This window comes from Mixophyes fleayi, chromosome 12 (genome assembly GCF_038048845.1).
Source record: "Mixophyes fleayi isolate aMixFle1 chromosome 12, aMixFle1.hap1, whole genome shotgun sequence".
NCBI lineage: Eukaryota > Metazoa > Chordata > Amphibia > Anura > Limnodynastidae > Mixophyes > Mixophyes fleayi.
Window position 1 is genome coordinate 55,590,680 of NC_134413.1, and position 19,393 is coordinate 55,610,072.

Here is a 19,393-nt window from a genome sequence, read left to right on the forward strand (position 1 = left end):
GGATTTGGAGCTTTCTGCATATGCGTGGTAGTGTTTTTTGGTTAGATGCGCCTAAATCGGACTTTGCGTCCGACTCTAAATGATCCATATGTGTATATATTAAATTGCTACACAAATGGAAATATAGAAAAGACTCATTGGTGGTCAGGGTGTAATCAGCCAGTTGCCGGACACTGAAAGAAACAGAAAAACTCTCAGTGTCCTGCTACAAAGGGGTAAAAAAGCAGGGGGTGGGGGGAGAGTAAAATTGACAGAAGCGACACATAGGAGAGAAGGAATAGAAAAAGTGAGATGGACAGTAATAGTAAACAGAGAAAATAAAAGGGAGCAGAACAGACAGAGAGGTCTATCTATCTTTGGTGGCTCGTGGGCGACAGTAGGTTTCATTTGATATTGCTGTTTACTGCAGCAATTCAAAATGTACTGTGCAGGACTCATTGGAGAGCCCTAGCAAACCCCACCCCCTTCCTCCTCCCAAGCTAACTTAAAACTCCTTCACTGGCAGCAGGTGCCAGCAAATGAAGGATTTGACCCCTGTGTCGCTATTGCACAGGTGCAGCTAAGGTTAATCCACTGCGTCTTCTCCAGCGGCCATAGATTCCATTGAAAAGGTCAGTTAACAGCATGATGAGATTTTTGAGTTTTTTAAGGCTGGTGGTGAAAAGCAAAGCTTGTTAAATTTTGTCACATAGCAGCCCCATGGTAGTATATGGGGACTGCATTGACCAGTATTAAACAGGTTAAGGCAGGAGACATCTCTGATTTAACCCCTTGATAAATTAAAAGAAGAGTTGCAATGGGTATTTTCTGTTTTCTCCATTTTTTTATTAACTTAATGAATAAGTCCCCTGAGAGTGAAACAATTTCAGAAGAGAGTGAAGATAATAAAAAGGTGGGGGAATTAAACGAGCGAGAGAGAGAGATCTAAGCAATGATATAGGGAGACCACAATAAAGAGAGAGAAACAGAAGTCAGTGGGGAAAAAGAAACATAGACACAGTGGGCCTGATTCATCAAGGTTCGCATACTGAGTGCAACATGCGTTTATTTAAAAAATGCGCGTAAATCGGCTTTACGTACTCCCAAATTCAACAAGGAACAGATCTGAAGATACGTACGGTGATGAATTCGGGTGTAGGTCTGCTCTGCCCTACTACACAATACACTGCAGGATACATCCAATACCTATGTGGAGTATACATTTGCAGAAGAACGCACAGAAAAAAACAAAACTATTGAATCAATGTCACATGTTAATATTATAAACATTAATGACAAAACAATTAAAATATTTTTTTTCATTAAATACATTTATTATGATGAGCTAAGTGTCTACTGAATATAAAATACATTTTTACAGTTACTCCTGATTGAAAACACATGTTATAACATGCATATTAGACTGTAATCGCTAGTACTCAGGACTTAGACTAGTCCATGAACTGGAACAAGAGATACGTCAGAAAAACAAGTAACTTTGAGATGCCCAAAGCTTGATTTCGACGTGCCTACGTGCATACCAGTGTGGCCCACTCTTACTGTACATTAACTGCAAGCGAACACCCCCTTCCCATCCTGTTCACTCCCAGAAATCGTGTCTGTAGTAAGTATCATTTGCGTATGTAGATGCAGTGAACATTGTTGCATTTAGTTGTGTATTGCCCTGTTCTGGGCATATGCAGAGTGATTTTGAGTGCGATATGCACAAAATATTCAGATACGTGTCGTGATGAATCAGGCCCAGTGAGAAGAGGGGAGAAGAAAGTAGTCAGTATCCACATAGGGGAAGAGATGGGGATAAAACTAAGAGATTAAATTGTCACTAAATAGGTAGGACAAGCAGTTTAGGAGGTAGTTGGCAATAGAAGAAGATAGATGTGAAAAAATTGACAGAAGAAGAAAGGAAACACTTTCTGAGGAGAGTAAAATATAGAACAGACTGACAAGCAGTGTGAGGTAAGAGAAAAGTGAATGTAGTGAATGGATCAGTTAGAGAAGATAGCAAAGGAAAAAAAAATTGGCAACATTGGAGAGTGGAAAAGAGTAGTTTCAGTCAGCAGAGTTAGATGTCAGATGGAGCAGCATAGAACAAGAGAACAGAATTGTGAGAGAAAGCGTAACAGCAGAGGCAGCAGCTGTCAACATGACTAAAAGGATATCACCGAAGGCCAATCCAGCATCTAAAAGAAGGGGAACCCAAGCTGCCAAAACTACAACTCTACCATCTGGACCAAGAGACTTTAAGCCAGCCAATGCATGCCACCAATTCAGGACTGAGTTATATAAGTAATGTCATTTAGACTTGCACACTAGGGGCCCCAATTAGAGTAAGGAATAAAACCAGCAAAAGGTGCATGTTGTGCTTGCAGGGGGAGAATATGTGGACAGATATAGAGCTGGGAGGGGCCGTGTCCTAACTTATCTTACAGTAAATCACACTGTAAATATAAACCTACCCAGTATTTGCTACATGCAAAAGCAGGTAATATTTTCCCTGCAGATAAAAAAAATAATGCATTTGCACTTCTTGTCAGGTGCAAATTTGCACTTTCTGGGCCGGATTCATCAAGGCACCCATACTGAGTGCAACATGCGCTTTAAAATGCACGTAAATCGGCTTTGCGTACTCCTGATTTCAACAATGAATGGATCTGAAGATACGTGCGCTAATGGATTCGGGTGTATGTCTGCTCTGCTCTACTACCCAAGACACAAAAGGATATGTCCAATGCCTATGTGGAACATATATTTGCAAAAGAATGCACATAAAAATAAAATAAAAAATATTAAGTTAATTATATATATTTTTTCCATGAGGATGTTCTTAATATCTGCTGAACATAAAATACATTTTTACAGTTGCTCTTGATTGCAAACATATGTTAGAGCATGTACAGGAGACTGTCATCATAAGTACTCAGGACTTAGACTAGCCCTGTAGCTGGAGCAAGAAACAGAAAAACAAGTAACTTTGAAATGCCAGGAGCTTGAGTCTGACGTGGCTTTGTGTGCTCAAGTTCAACACGTCCCCCCCCCCCCTAGATATACATTGACTACAAGCGAACACCCCTTCCCTGCCCTGATCCCTTCCAGTAATCGCAGGCTTTAGTAAGTGTCCTTTGCAAACGAAGATGGATTGAACATTGCTGCTTATAGTTGTGTATAGCCCGGTTGGGCTTCACAAGCTCCTCAAGCCCGTTCACAAGCTCCTCCTCCCACTACATGCTGGAAGATGTAGTTCTCTGCCTGCAGGTGAGGCATCCAAAGTGCATGTGCGACCTGCTTTGGTCATATCCCACATATGCTCTATCGGATTGAGATATGGTAAATTTGGAGGTAAGGTCAACACCTTGAAGTCTGTCATATTCCTCAAACCATTCCTGAACAATTTTTGCAGTGTAGCAGGATGCGTTATCCTGCTGAAAAAGGCCACTGCCATCAGAAAATACCGTTGCCATGAAGGGGTGTACTTGGTCTGTAACAATGTTTAGGTACGTGGTACATGTCAAAGTAACATCCACATGAATGCCAGGACCCATGGTTTCCCAGCAGAACATTTCCCAGAGAATCACACTACATCTGCTGGCTTGCCTCCTTCCCATAGTGTATCCTGGTGCCATCTCTTCCCCAGGTAAACTATGCACACGCATCCGGCCGAACACATGATGTTAAAGAAAACGTGATTCATCAGACCAGGCCATCTTCCTCCACCCTCCATGGTCCAGTTCTGGTGCTCATGTGCCCATTGCAGGTGCTTTCAGCAGTGGACATGGATCAGCATGGGCACTCAGACTGGTCTGCGGCTACAGAGCCCCATACACAGCAAGCTGCAATTCACTGTGTGTGTGTTCTGACACCTTTTTATCATAGCTATTTACTTTTCCAGCAATTTGTGGTACAGCAGCTCTTCTGTGGGATTGGACCAGACGAGCTAGCCTTCGCTCTTCACGCGTCAATGAGACTTGGTGTTATAAACCCCACAATCACCACCTGATAACTCCTATACAGAACCTGTAGTGCGAGATGTTTTCCACCATCAACAGCTGCTTTTCCTGGAACTACACTTTACACTGGTACTTGGATGCCCCCTGGACTTGATCCCAGTAATGTATAGTTGTTAACAGTTGTCAGTGAGGTAGAATCAGGAGGACTTGCAGCTATGGAACAACACACAGATGAAACAGGACACAAAATAAAATGGTCAATTAGTAAGCTGGGTCAGAAGACAGAAGAGGTACACAATAAACAGGCCGAGAGTTCAAGGTCAGGCAGAGATCCAACAGCAAGGTCCAGTAAATAAAGCCAAGGTCAAGCAAAAAAATCCAGCAGCAGAAGATATACCAAACTATACAGGATAAAGATACAGTAACTAGCCAAGGTAAACTTAACAACAGCAAGACAATAATGGCAATGAGTGTATTTATGTAGGCCCTGGCCAGTCAGTTGCTGGGTAGAAATCATGCGAGCAGAAAGTATTGACTGCTTAGCTGCTAGGTAATGAGCAGCGACAGTCTTGCATGAGCTGATAATCAGCTGCAATGTAGAATCCTTGTTAGCAGCTCAGGAAGCAGGGTGAGTAAGGTCAGCAACAGACACATAGCAATTCTGATAGTCAGCAAAATCTGGAATGGATTTCTGAGAGAAAAGAACAGCAAAGCAAAACACAGAGCAGCAAAACATAACACTTGGGCGCTCATGACCCTGTCGCCGGCTTACCAGTTGTCCTTTCTTGGACCACTTTTGGTAGGTACCAACCACTGGATCCCAGGAAAACCCCACAAGACCTACCGTTTAGGAGATGTTCTGTCCCAGTCATCTAGCCATCACAGATTGGTCCTTGTCAAAGTCACACAGATCCGTACATATTTTTATTTCTTGCTTCCAGCACATCAACTTCAAAAAATGACCGTTCTCCTACTGCCTAATATATCCCACCCTTTGACAGGTGCCATTGTAACAAGATAATCAATGTTATTAATTTCTCCTGTGGCTTTAATGTTATGGCTAATATATATATATATATATATATATATATATATATATATATATATATATATATACCCATATTAGAGAGACCAGAGGTAATTATTGTGGTTCTATCCTATTTCCCTCCAGTCCAGTTTCTTTGCCTGAATCCCTTAATATATAACATCCCTTTAAAACAGTCTAGTTTGTGAGGGTCTTGTCTGGGTAACGGGCCTCGCCTCTCTTGGCGTTTTGGTGAGAATTCTTTCACAGAAAGAGGGAAGAAATTATTGCTGTTATTAACAACCAACCAGAGTTCCACATAAGTGCATTCCTGTAAATATATTTGTTAGAACGTTTTGTTCTTGACTGTAGAACATGGTTGGAGGCAAAATATTTCTATAACTACAATATATGTATAGGTTTCCATATTAAAACACGTCTTACCAGTTTAGCAAGATGTAAGACTTACTAACTCGCTATAAGCATACCCAATAGCAACATGTTCAGGACATTCAGACTATTAATCTTGTTTACTATAGATATCATATGTCCGAAGCCAATTTGAAGTTATGAGTTGATGAACTGATTCCTCAGGGTAAAGAATGATCACCATGGGGTATATTTACTAAACTGCGGGTTTGAAAAAGTGGAGCTATTGCCTATAAAAACCAATCAAATTCTAGTTAACATTTAGTACATTCTACAAAATGACAGCTAGAATTTGATTGGTTGCTATAGTCAATATCTCCAAGTTTTCAAACCCGCAGTTTAGTAAATATACCCCCATGAATGTAACTGTGAGTAAAGTAAGAATCTGGATGGAAACAAATTAGGAACTTGAATAATGGACATAATAGTATAACTAATGCTATTACAGTTAAAGACGTACTACCATCTAAGTGGCCAAACCTTTAAGTTTGCCACTTTAAAATGGTTGCAGAGGGCAAGTGTGAGGGGGAACACCAATCAGAAGTCGTAATACTGTTGACAGCAAATTCTGATGGTCCTTCCACTCACACCTCACTCCCCTCTGCAGAGTTACACTATCCAGTTTTTGTGCTGGGGCTGTGAGACAAACCATAGAGACCTTTGAAAAATAGCCGCTCTGAGCAGCCCATGGGGCATCATTTATATGTGGTAATTCAGCTTTAACATCAAAAGCATAACAATATATTAACATGTTGCATTTCAAGTACACTCTGGCCTACCCACAACTCAGAATATGCAATATACAAGGACAGGGGAAGGGTATTTTAGCCTAGATGCTGATCTAGGTATTGTGAGTATATACTCTGTGAATTTGTAATTGTGCTCTCCACATGTTTATGTACCTCTATCAACTAAACAGCTTCCCTCTTCTCTTTAATATGATACATGTAATGTGATGGTAAATACCAAATGGCAGCAAAAAAAATTAAAAACCATCCAATGCTGACCCTAAATAGTGATGTCTTAGGCATACACCTAGTATATTTATATGGTAAATGCAGTCCTGGGCAGTGGTCATCATTATTTTCTTAAACTACTAGAACATCTGTCTCTGTTTGTGGCATAGGCCCTAGGGAGGGGCTCCTATCCAAGAAGAGGTACAGCAATGTAAACTTAATTACAATAAGTTCTAGGATGTTTTAGAATGACAGCAAACTGGTGTACACCTGGTGTTCACTAATGTATGAGACGTTGGCCATTACATGCAGGGTGGTCATCATAAAAACCTTTCAAGTTATCCCTACTGCTGGTTTAACTGATGAGGTCTGTAGAGAAACCAGCATCCACCTAATAAAAGTCAAGCTCATATGGTAACTCCTTTCCCATAGAGAACAGTAATCTACTTCCCTTACAATGCTTTTAGTCCCTTCAGTGTCCCAATCATTTTCTTGTGCTTGCTGTGTCTCCACTGATGTCATACCACAAGTTCCTTTACGCATGCTCCCCATAGGAAAGCTGTTGTGTCCTTATCCATTAGAAATACATGCACAGTGGGGGAACTAGTGAGACATAAGCCCAGAGGCCTTGAATAAGCTATTTTGGGTATTTCAAGCCCTGGGACCCTTAAGCTAGGAATACACTGTTAGGCTGCCTGGTCAGATAACGAACCTGCAGAACTGATAGACGGAGGTCTTTGCCTATAGCAGCCGCCTTTCCCGTAGAGCTGTACGAGCTCATAGGTACTCGGATGCCCCCAGGACTTCACTCCAGTGTAGTGTAGGTTCGTTATACAGTACCACAGCGGCAGGCCAGGAGGCAGCAGAGATGGTAATGGATGGTCAGACGTAAGCCAAGGTCAGGGGTCACTAGCAGGGTAGAATGGTCAGATAACTCGCCAAAGGTCAGGGTCACAGACAAAACAGCAGAGTCCAAGGTACGGGCCAAAGGGTCAGGGTCACAGGCAAACAGGCAAGGTCCAAGAAACAGGCAGGGGGTAACAACAGGTAATCAACAATTCAGGAATCCAGAGCAGGTCAGCAACAGTCCAGAACTGGGAAGCTATAACCGGCAGAGAGGCTAAGCCCTCCCTGCCTTAAATACTGAATGTGACCAATAAGAGCCTAGCTCTGAAATCACCTACAGCCTCAGCCTAAATAATACAAGCATATTTAATTAGCCCGCAGGCTGGAGAAGTAGCTGCACACGCGCCAGGCTGCCCTCCATTGCCGGGACGCGGTCTTGCAGTGATTGGCGTCCGACCATTGCCCTAGCAATGGTCGGGCCAGACCCAGAAGTGATGTCCCGGTCATCAAGGAGACGGCCAGGACGCGGGGCAGAGTAGAGAGCGAGCCGCGGCAGCTATGGACACCCCAGCAGCTCGGAACATACACTACAGGTTTTTCAACCAATTATCATGCCAATCACACCATAAACGCCTGTTAGGTCTGATATCACATAGTGTGTTTGCTCCCAAAATTATGTTTAATTGTTCCAAAGCACATTGTATCATATGATTGGATTTTAGAAACTAACTAAAAAATCACTATCAACGTTTCAACAATGTTGGACAAGTGTGGAAGTGTATATGTACTTACGACTAGCAGTGTAGGCAGCTCTCCATAGAGTGTGCAGAGTTACAATCTCCAGCAGTTGATTATGACAGATGGAGAGCACAGATCTGAAGGTAAATCTTGTAGCTGTGTACACATAAATCTGCATACTCATCGGATTCGGTAAATTCAGTCATTGGTTTAGTGCTACGGAATTTGATGGCGCTATATAAATAAATGTTGATGATGTTAATGATGATGATTGGTAAAATCGTTACAGATATAGCAATGGGAGAAATTTTCTGTAGTGTGCACCCAGCTTTATACTAAAAAACCTCCTGGCTAATAACAGAATATCACTTCAGGACATCAGCCTGCCTCTCTAGCAGGGGGCCTGAGCTGCTTGTGATGTTTGGCAGAGGAGGGGAACATTCCTGCTGTAGCAGACCAGAGGCTTTGGTCCCTGTTTTACTGGTTTTGCTCAGTGTACAGCCTGTAGACTTTGCTTTCTGGACAGGGCCATCTTTTCCATGGGGCACGATGGGCAGCTGCCCGGGGGCCCCACGGGCAAGGGGGTCCCATAGGCACGGCTCTTAATGAGAATAAATAATCCTGCAAAAGAAAAAAACCTGCAAAAAAAACCTTCAAGGGTCACTGAGCAAGTACATCTATCTATCTCTATCTCTATATATCTATATCTATATCTGTATCTGTATACATCTATATATCTATATTTATATCTATATCTAGGGGCTCCGGTTCACTGCTTTGCCCAGGAGCCCATAATGTTGTTAAGATGGCCCTGTTTCTGGGTCTAGAAAACATAAGGACACTACCCCATTGGGTCAGGATAGATGTGGAATCAAAGCTTCAGGAGAAGGATAAACCGTGTTAGTACCTCTGGTTATTGCTGAAGTACACTATATGGACAAAAGTATTTGGCCACACCTGTTGATTATTAAATTGAGGTTTTTCAATCAGACCCATTGCCAGAGGTGTTTTAAATCAAGCATCTAGCCATGCAGTCTTCATTTGCAAACATTTGTGATACAAAATGGGTCCTTATGAAGAGCTCAGTGACTTCATGTGTGGTACTGTGATAGGATGCCACCTTTGTAATAAGACGGTTCATAAAATTTCATCCCTACTGGATATTGCACAGTCAGCTGTAACTGATATTATTAGAAAGTGAAAGCTCTAAGGAACAACAGCAACTCAGCCACGAAGCGGAAGACTCCGTAAAATCACAGGGCGGGGTCAACGACTGCTAAGGCGCATGGTGTGTAAAGGTCACCAACACTCTGCTGATTCCATAGCTGAAGAGTTCTGAACTTCCACTGTCATTAAGGTAAGCACAAAAACTGTGCGGCGGGAGCTTAATGAAATGAGTTTCAATCGCTGAGCTGCTGCATGCAAGCCTCACATCACCAAGATCAATGCTAAGCGTTGGATGGAGTGCTGTAAAGCACATCGACACTTGACTGGGAAGTTGTGAAAATATGTTCTGTGGAGTGACGAATCATGCTTCTCTGTTTGGCAGTCAGATGGGCTAGTCTGGTTTTGACGGATGCCAGGAGAACGTTACCTGCCTGACTGTATTATGCCAACTGTGAAGTTTGGTGGAGGAGAGATAATGGTATGGGGCTGTTTTTCAGGGTATGAGCTAGTCCCCTTATCTCCAGTGAAGGGCACTCTTAATGCTTCAGCATACCATGTCATTTTGGACAATGCTATGCTTCCAACTTTGTGCCAACAGTTTGGAGAATGCCCTTTTCTATTCCAACATGACAGTGCGCCAGTGCACAGAGCAAGGACTACAAAGTGATGTCCCGGTCATCAAAAGCGGCGCTGCCTTGTAAAAGGAAACTTCCCTTTACAAGGCAGCGCCGCTTTAAATTTAAGCTGTCATCTCGCCGAACTCCCGCGAGTTGACAAAACCAGAGATTGATACATTTACCCCATGGTTTGATGAGTTCGGTGTGGAAGAACTTGACTGGCCCACATAGATCCTTGACCTTAACCCCATCGAACACCTTTGGGATGAACTGGAACGGAGATTGCGAGCCAGGCCTTCTCGTCCAACATCAGTGCCTGACCTCATAAATGCTCTACAGAATGAATGGGCACAAATTCCCACAGAAACACTCCAACATCTTGTGGAACGCCCTTCCAAGAAGAGTGGAAGCTGTTATCACTGCAATAGGGGGACCAACTCCGTATTAAAGTATATGTATTTGAATACAATGTCATTACAGTCCCTGTTGATGTAATGGTCAAGCATCCGAATACTTTTTTTCCATATCGTGTACATTTTTCCTTTCTTTGTGTATTGTACCAGTTAAGTTAGTGGGTTAAATAAAACACATTTTTATTTCACTAGTATTAAATAGCAGCCCTTGCTTGTTTGGCTGCTTTGCCTCAGCAAGCCATGCTTGAGGATATTTTTTAAAATATGAAGGGACAAATTATGGCAAGTTTTGAAAAGCAGAAAGTTCCTGGGATAAGGACCAGTATAAATGAAGTTGTTAAGGTATGAAGCAATCAAAGTCTGTGATGTAACTAAGGACAAGGGAGGGAAGAGGCTTGAAAGCTAAAAGTAGGTATTTGAATTGTATATGGAATTAGATAGAGAGCCAGCTGAGAGACTGGAACACATGGGTGAAATCAGAGTCAGGTAATGAACATATAACTATTGCAGATGCATTTATAATAGACTGGAGAGTGGAGAGTTATTAATATTACTATTATTTGTAAGGCGCCACAGTTCTCCATAGTGCCAGACAGTAGATAAAACAGGACATACATAAAACAGGGACACACGTTAGAAAAAATTAATTCAATCATGAAAACAAAGGGTATGGAGGGCCCTGCTCATGAGAGAGCTTTATTCTAATTGGAAGAGTCCACAGCGGAAAAAAAGGAGATTGAGTCTGGCTCAGAGTGGAGATTTGGACAGTTGTGAGGGCGCTTTAGTGTTGGTAGTCTAGGTGGGAGTAGGGTAAACTCTAATAAAGAGATGGATTTTTAAACATTTGAAGGCTGTAGGACAATCTGATTTGGTATGGAAAAGAATTAAATGCCCAATCGACATGGAATTGACTATGATAATTGTCATAATGGATGTGGCTGCTCATTTTGAGTCCATATGTAATGCTCCGATCCCACAGATAGTACCTGTCTCGTTACCTGCAGTCCATTCATCTGGAAACTGCCATGTCCCAGCATCAGACATTCTCCAGTTCATTCATTCAGCTATATTCAGATCTGTGCAGGTGCAAGCCTATTGCACTTCAGGACCTCCTCCCTCTTTTTCATTGGCTAACCACTTCTGGAGCACTATTTAAACCTCCTGGATTCACCTGTCTGATGCCTGTTCTTCAAGCTCACTTCCTGCAGCCTATGGTTCTGGTTCCTGTTCTCCTTGTGATTTGCCTGTGTTCCAGTCTGCTTTCAGTTCGTGGTCTGTGCTAAACCATCGCTGTTCTAGTACCTCTCTTACCATCTCCAGTGTACTTCATCGTGACAGCTCCGGTTCTCTCATCGCTACCACTCAGCGCCACTACTACATCTGTGACTCATCAGCTGGTACCACGGGTTACCTCCGCTACTCCAGCCTGCTCTCAGTCTCTGGCCGTGTTGAACTATTGCTACTCCAGTACCTCTATTACCATCTCCAGTGTACATCATCGTGACATCTTCGGTTCTCTCATTGCTACCACTCAGAGCTGCTACTACATCTGTAACTCTTCAGCTGTTACCACAGGTTACCTCCGCTACTCCAGCCTGCTCTCAGTCTCTGGCCGTGTTGAACTATTGCTACTCTAGTACCTTTATTACCATCTCCAGTGTACTTCATCGTGACAACTTCAGTTCTCTCATCACTACTGTTCAGAGCTGCCATTTCATCTGGGACTCATCAGCTGTTACTACGAGTTACCTCCATCACTCCAGTCAGCTTTCAGCCTCTGGCTGTGTTGAACTATCGCTGCTCCAGTACTTCCATTACCATCTCCAGAGTACTTCATAGTGACAGCCTCTGTCCTCTCGTTGTATACCACAGAGCACCTATTCTCCTAGTGACTCATTGGCTGCTGACTATCAGCCTATATTATTGTTGTGCCTGTATTTATACCACTCATCTGTGGACTCCATCCACTTCACCTGGCTCCCCCACATCGTTCTGCTGTACACTCACGGGACTGCGACCTGCAGACTTGGTGCAGCTAAGACCATACCTCCTTGCGGGGGTTCCTGGTGAAAACCACCTGTCTGTTAGACTCTGTGCCCGTGGATGGGCCTAGCCATGTTCTGCAGAGCCTAGGGATCAATTTTTCTGTAAGCCAACCGTGACACCATATTTCCTATTATGTATAATAGAACATAAAAAGAAACTTGCTTTAATCTAATGCCTGTTCATAGTTTTTGTTTTTTAATGTCTACCATGACTCTTTCTATGCAAAAAACCTCAACAGATATGTGAGAGAAAAAGAACACTGATCCCTATAATATTCCAGTTATCTAGCAGCCGTCTGTTATCATTGATAGATAGGGATATTTTGTGTATCTATTTATTTCTGTAGATACTTTCTCCCCAGAGTTTTATCTCAGCTTTTAAAAGGTTTGCTATTTATTAAATCATTTGATTAGATGAGGCTCTATTTCCTGGGAGTTTTTCCATTTCTGTAAAATCAAATATGGAATTCAAAATCAGCTGCCCAGACTCATATCAAACAAATATTACACAATAAAAAATGTAATTTAGGAGTCAAGCACTAAACACAGCAGCTGGCTATTAAGGGATTATCCCTCCGATAAGAAAAAACAGGGCTGAAACTATATGATTAATATAAATTTGCAACTGTCAGAAATATTGTTAAGGAATGGAAGTTATAATGATCTGTCCAAGTCTAAAAACAATACCAGATAGAATTGCCCGAAAACTGGACAGAAATGCAAAACAGACCACTCCTTCAGTAAATTAAACTTTTATAATGATCACCTAATGTTCCAATTCTCACTTATGTCTTGTATTATCAGAGTGAAGAGACATCTGGTCCATCTTTATGACAAGCGTCATTTTTGTGTCTTTCAATATTTATTATTTCATGCTTTTTGTATACATATATGCAGTGGTGGAAGTTGTGGTGTATACGGTGGTAGGTCATACTGCCACTTCTACTGGCTTTATTGTAAAACTATCACATTCACTTACATACCCATTACATTTTTCATGATGCAACTTCTAAATTTCCATTTTGCCACTTCTAAACTTCCACTTCGACCACTGTATATATGTACATACATAGGAAAAAAGCTATCTCATATAAAGTCTTAATTAATGGAAGTTCCTAAATTCCAGTAAAAACAATCCTTGTGGCCTGAAAAAAACTGTGCGGTCAGCCTTTAACTATGGATTTCCCTTGAATGCATTCTTTCCAACCTTTGAATCGCATTTAAATATCAGCAGCCCACAATAAAATAAAATAAATGTTGCACTCCTACATATACCACCACCGTACACTCAGATTCACATTCTTTCCATCAAAATAGGCGCATTTGCACAAAAATAAGCATGTGTCATCACAAAGCATTATGGGCCTGATTCATCAAGACATGAATCTGACGATTTTGAGTGTATCGTACACAAAATCATGTCCAGAATTGGGATGCAGCCCTGTCTGCTGCATCTTTGAACGCAAAGGACAATCACTACAGCCTACGATTTCAGGGAGTGAACTGGGCGGGGAAGGGACATTTTGCCGTAGTGATTTTACAGTAGGGGCATGCTAAATACAAGTGCACGCAGCCTCGTCCGAATCCAATTCAGGCCATCTCAAAGTTACTTTTGCTGTATCTCTTGCTTCAGCTAAATGGCCAGTCTAAGTCCTGATCAATAGTGTTGCTATAACATGTGTTTGCAATCATGAGCAACTGTAAAAATGTATTTTTTGCTCAGTAGACATTAACAACATTCTATTAAATGTATTTCATGTAAACAAAAAAAAACAGATTTCAAAAGCACATGTATCTTGAGATCCGTGCCTTCATGAATTCGGGAGTACTCAAAGCCTTAATGAGTTTGTATTAGAGATGCTCACTGACCCCCGTGTTTTGGTTTTGGTTCTGGTTCTGGATTACCGTCGTGGTTTTGGTTTTGGTTTTGCGTTTGTTTGGCTTTGTTTTGCAATTTTGTTTAAAAATCAATGTTTTTGGGCATAAAATAACCGGATTTAGAGCTCCACCTGTTTCTTGGATAAGTAATGTAATTGTAAAGCTATATATAAAAAAACAGTTTTTAATTCCTGGTAGGCCATCATTAATTCTACACACAAACCAGATTGTCTTCCTCTCAATTTATGCATATTGGCAATGCAGCCATCGTCTTTGGGTGTATATTACACCCTACACTTATAGTTAAATGTTAAATATATAAAGAAATGGACAAAAGCAGTTTGGTTTCTGTCTCTCTAGGCCCCACTCCACTTGTAGAAAATACTAAAAAATTCAGCCGTTATAGACTGTACAATATAAATTGAAATGGACAAAGGCAGTTTGGTTTCTATCTCTATAAGCCCCCCTCCACTGTTAGAAAATAGTAAAAAAATTCAGCCGTTATAGACTGTAGAATATAAATTGAAATGGACAAAGCCAGTTTGGTCTCTGTCTCTATAGGCCCCCCTCCACTTGTAGAAAATAGTAAAAAAAATCAGCTGTTATAGACTGTACAATATAAATTGAAATGGATAAAGGCAGTTTGGTTTCTGTCTCTATAGGCCCCCCTCCACTTGTAGAAAATAGTAAAAAATTCAGCCGTTATAGACTGTACAATATAAATTGAAATGGACAAAGCCAGTTTGGGGTCAGTTTGTGTATGACACCCTACCCTTATTGAGAAATTGCCAAAAGAGCAGCCTTTCAAGACTGTACGTGATATAGAAATGCCCCAAGTCCCTTTCCTATTTGGGGGTAGATTGCACCCTACACTTATACTTATACTTATAAGTATACTTATTTTTTTTGTGTGTGTTTTTTCCCCTGATTTAAAAAGACTATGTACTTTTACATAGGCTTTACCAGATGACGTACAGGGAAGACTACCATCAGGACTGGTGCCAGCACCTGCTTGCTGATTCTGCACATATGTGGACTGCTTTGAATCCATTTTAATGAGCCCAAACCACTTGTAGTGCAAAATATTCAATAGATACTGCTGCTAGATATGACTTTTTACAGCCAGAAAAATTATTGTTTCACACTGGGGAATATGGGACACCCCAAAGCACTTGTAGTGCAAAAAATTGTATAAATACTGCTGCTAAATATGACTTTTGGCAGCCAGAAAAATTAGTGTTTCACACTGGGGAATATGGGACACCCCAAAGCACTTGTAGTGCAAAATATTGTATATATAGAAACTGCTAAATATGACTTTTGGCAGCCAGAAAAATTATTGTTTCACACTGGGGAACATGGGATACCCCAAAGCACTTGTAGTGCAAAATATTGAAAAGAAAAAAAAAGCCTCCTCTCTTCCTGCTCTAACAATTGCTAATAGAATTGGTAATAATAATAGAATTGAATAGATTAGAATTGAAATAATAATACAAAGAATAAGGTGTACAATTATTGCTCTGTCCCTGCTCTAATACAGCCTGTGACCTAACCCTGCTCTCTCCCTTTGTCAAATGGCGATGGATTGCTGTGTAGTCGGGTATTTATGCTTTTCAAATATCACGAGAACCGAGCTCTGAGATCCGACTACGTCATGATGACGAACGGGCGGGAGAGTACCGACCCTGCTCGGCTCGGTACTCGGATAGGCAAAGTTCAGATGGGTTCGGATTTTGGGGAACCGAGCCTGCCCATCTCTAGTTTGTATAAATTAAATGCATTGCCAATCGTTAAACAAGAGGATGAATCTATTATGCTGTGGAGTTGCGTGGTAGCCTATAGGAAATATTGTGCCTGTGGAAGAAAGGAATAATGGATTCAATTAAAATCATTAAATCTTAGTAGCTAATGTCCCACAGTAAAGAAACTGAAGCAGAATAGAGGTTAGACAAATTAGATTTAAAACAAAAAATCTCATAGTGAAAATAAAAAGACTGAGATTCCTTCCACCTGTTCATTAAAATATATACTTTGTAAATTCATTGCAATGCATGTACATTTGTTATGACGGGTAAATATTCCCACATTAGGTTTTATGTGCATCTCTCAATAAAACGTAATGTAAAATGTTTGTTATGGGTATGAGATAGATAGATAGATAGATAGATAGATAGATAGATAGATAGATAAACAGGAATGAAACTCTCACTTTGTCATCAGAAGTTTCATGTTTATACTTTACAAAGTGACATGAATACTATATACAACAGGAAAGACACTTGCTAGAAACACACATTAATACATTGTGTGCACATGCAGGTAACCATGAAACAATGATATACTTACAGATAAGCAGAGGCATGCATGCATACACAAGTGATAAGAATGACATGCTTCCACACAAACACACACTGTGCCAGACAGAAATCTTGGCAACTTTATGAAGCCATTTCATTCTTCTGTATTCCCATCTTCTTCATTTTGTGTGTTATGTTTATTCATTATAAAGTGGTAATTCATGGCAGTAAATTAATTTCCTTTGGGTTTACCCTTCATCGGATTATACTCTGTTGACTATAATTGCCAGTGCTGTCCTCAATGAACTGCTTTACAACCGGTGCTATTTAGTTATTATCTCAATAGAACATATCTACAAAGATTTTTTGCTGTATCATTTTTTTTGGCTTGAAAAAAAACATGATTAGATAGATGTACATGGATGGTGGTGAAACAAAAGGAAGTTGTATATTACAAGACACGCGGCAATCCTTTATTTCAGTTCTGTTTCTATTACCTTCACCATTACTAACATCACAGTGACACATTTGCAAATATAAGACTATTTCTTGCTACTTTATTCCAAAATAGCTCAGTCCTATACGTTCACTTATTATAATTAATGGTCCATATTTGCGTTGTTTTGCATAAACTTTCTGCTTTCACTATTGTGCAAACTATGTTTTAAACAATTGCTTTTCTTTTCCTTGTAGGCTTTTTCATTTCTAAAATGAAAATATATAAAGGTGATCTGATGTGTTAATCATCCCAATCACAAAAGCAATTGTGATGTGTTGATTACACCAGGAATCAATTAACTTTTGTATTTCTATGATATAGATTTTGCTTCTTGTTTGTTCAAGGAGCAAAATCTATGATCGGAAGACATTGAAATATAGAAGCCCACATTTACAGTTTGGGAGTTGGGACTTAACATCTTGGAACCCAGCCGCTACAGCACAACATCTCTGTTATAATTACAAAGAGAACTGTGTCTGTTTCTCCGGAATACCCTTCTTAAGACCGCTTGCTTCCCTCTTTGAACTCAAGCAGTGGTCAGCGGTGAGAGACATTTCCGACACACGAACCATCTATCGGAGTTCTGCTACTATCGGATGGAAAGACTGTTCTTTATAGACATAATGGGCCTGATTCATTAAAGAAAGTAAAGCAAAACAAATGAATAAAGCTGGAAAAGGGGGTTGGGTAAGGTCGCACTTCCTTCAGGTAAAGAGTGCTAAGAGTCTAAGGGCTAGATTTACTATCAGGCATGATGCATGGCGGCTTGAAGCCGCCATGCATCGCGGCGGTTTTCCGGCGGGTTTGCATTGCAAACAGCTGGATTTACTAATGGGCACATTTCAGCTTCAATTTGAAGCCACCGGCGATGTAACGGCGGGATGTAATGCTCAAAGCCGCCGGCAGCTTTGAATAGAACATGGCGCTTTTGCTTGAAATGACGGCGCTTTTGTGTAAAGGCGTTTTTTTTGAAAATTACACCTGTCTCCTGGCCTGTTACTATTGGCTATTTTCAAAGTCAGGAGATTTGACATCACAAGCCCTATATAAACCACTGGCCTGACACTTTTTTCTCTGATAGGGTTTTGAGGAGTTTTGAGAGAGGAGTTAGTTGGTTTGAGCTTTGGTGACAGTTGGTGAGAGTTTGAGTTTGGTGGATTGGTGAGCGATATCTGATTGAAGTGTGAGTAGTCCTGTGGTATTTTTCTGTTTTGTACATTTATTTTCTCTTTTATTTTCTGTTTTGTATTTTTTGTATTTGACTTGTCCTTTGTCTGTGTTACTTGTGTGTGCCTGTCTGGAGAGTGTGTCTGTATTTAGTGTAGTTTGTCCTTTGTGTTTGTAAGTCTTTCTGTGTTTTCTGTGTTTGGCATTTATTTGTCATTATGTCCAGAGATAGGAGGGGAGAACAGGCTGAGGAGAGGGAGATGGAGGTTGAGGGGTCAGAGGAGGGAGAGGGAGAGGTTGAGGAGACAGGACAGGGCAGGAAGACCAAGACAGGGAGGAATGTGCACTTCTCTTTTAAGGGCACCTAAGACCTGTCCAAAATGCCTTGAAATTGTCGGCTGCGTTATGCCAATCACTCTGGAGGACACAGATTGAAAGGAACCTGTTGCCAAAAAGTGAACTGCACACAGTAGTTTGTGTAGTCCTGACACTGCATTAGAGCGGCTGGTTGTAGGCTCCAAATCATCCTTCACTTGCTCATACAGTGCCATGAGGTTAGTACGATTGAGACGAAACATTTGTACTACTTCCACATCAGCCAAAGACTCCAGATTCAAACGCACTGGAAATGGACGTGGAGTGCGGGGTCTTTGCAGGCTCCGCGGAACAGATGCCAACTGCTGTTCATCCTCCTCCTCCTGGCGCCTTTCTGCCTCCATCAGGTAAAAAGCTGCAAACATACACTGGCAAGAATGCACCACATTACCTGCAAAAGCCATTCTCCAACAAACCCACACCTGCCAAATAATGAGGGTCCCTTTTTGTAAGCATCATGATTAACTGCTGGGCAATAGACGGTGATTGTCTGTGATTGCTTCAGGCAGAAAAAACATTTTTCACATGTGGATTGCATTAGCATTAAAATAAGGGTTAACTATGTAATGCAACAATTCCCATCCTAATTTCTTTGAGGCAACAGTATTCTAATGGTTTTTTGGAAAGTACAAAACAACTAGAAAAGGAAAGGTGAAATGAGATTTTACTATGCAATCATACTGGGTGAAAAAATAATGGAAAAAAAAAAACCAGTAGCCTGAAATTTCATGACACTTTGCCCATTTTCTATACACAGTCCTAATGGGTCATTGGACATAAAATAGGCCTTTCTCTTATGGTCTGATTGGCAAAATACCTGAAACAGCACACTGTTTGAACCATCACGCCGCTCACAAGCAGCGCTTTCATTTTGGTCTTTTGAATGGCGGTTTTCCGGCGGCTTTATAAACCCTCTAATAGTAAATCCGGCTGTTTGTATGTTGAACATTGTTGAAACCGTCACGGCGCTTTATACAGAGGCGGGTTTGAAAACATCT

The 19,393-nt window shown here is 41.1% G+C and overlaps 1 long non-coding RNA gene across 1 annotated transcript in view; it reads left to right on the forward strand.

Moving 5' to 3' along the window:
- Window positions 1-519: 519 nt before the first annotated feature.
- The window catches only part of LOC142109129 (uncharacterized), a 64,403-nt gene continuing 45,529 nt past the window's right edge, over window positions 520-19,393 (forward strand). Inside the window, exon 1 of the long non-coding RNA XR_012680286.1 lies at window positions 520-611. This is a non-coding gene — a long non-coding RNA (uncharacterized LOC142109129). The remainder of the gene's footprint in view (window positions 612-19,393) is intronic.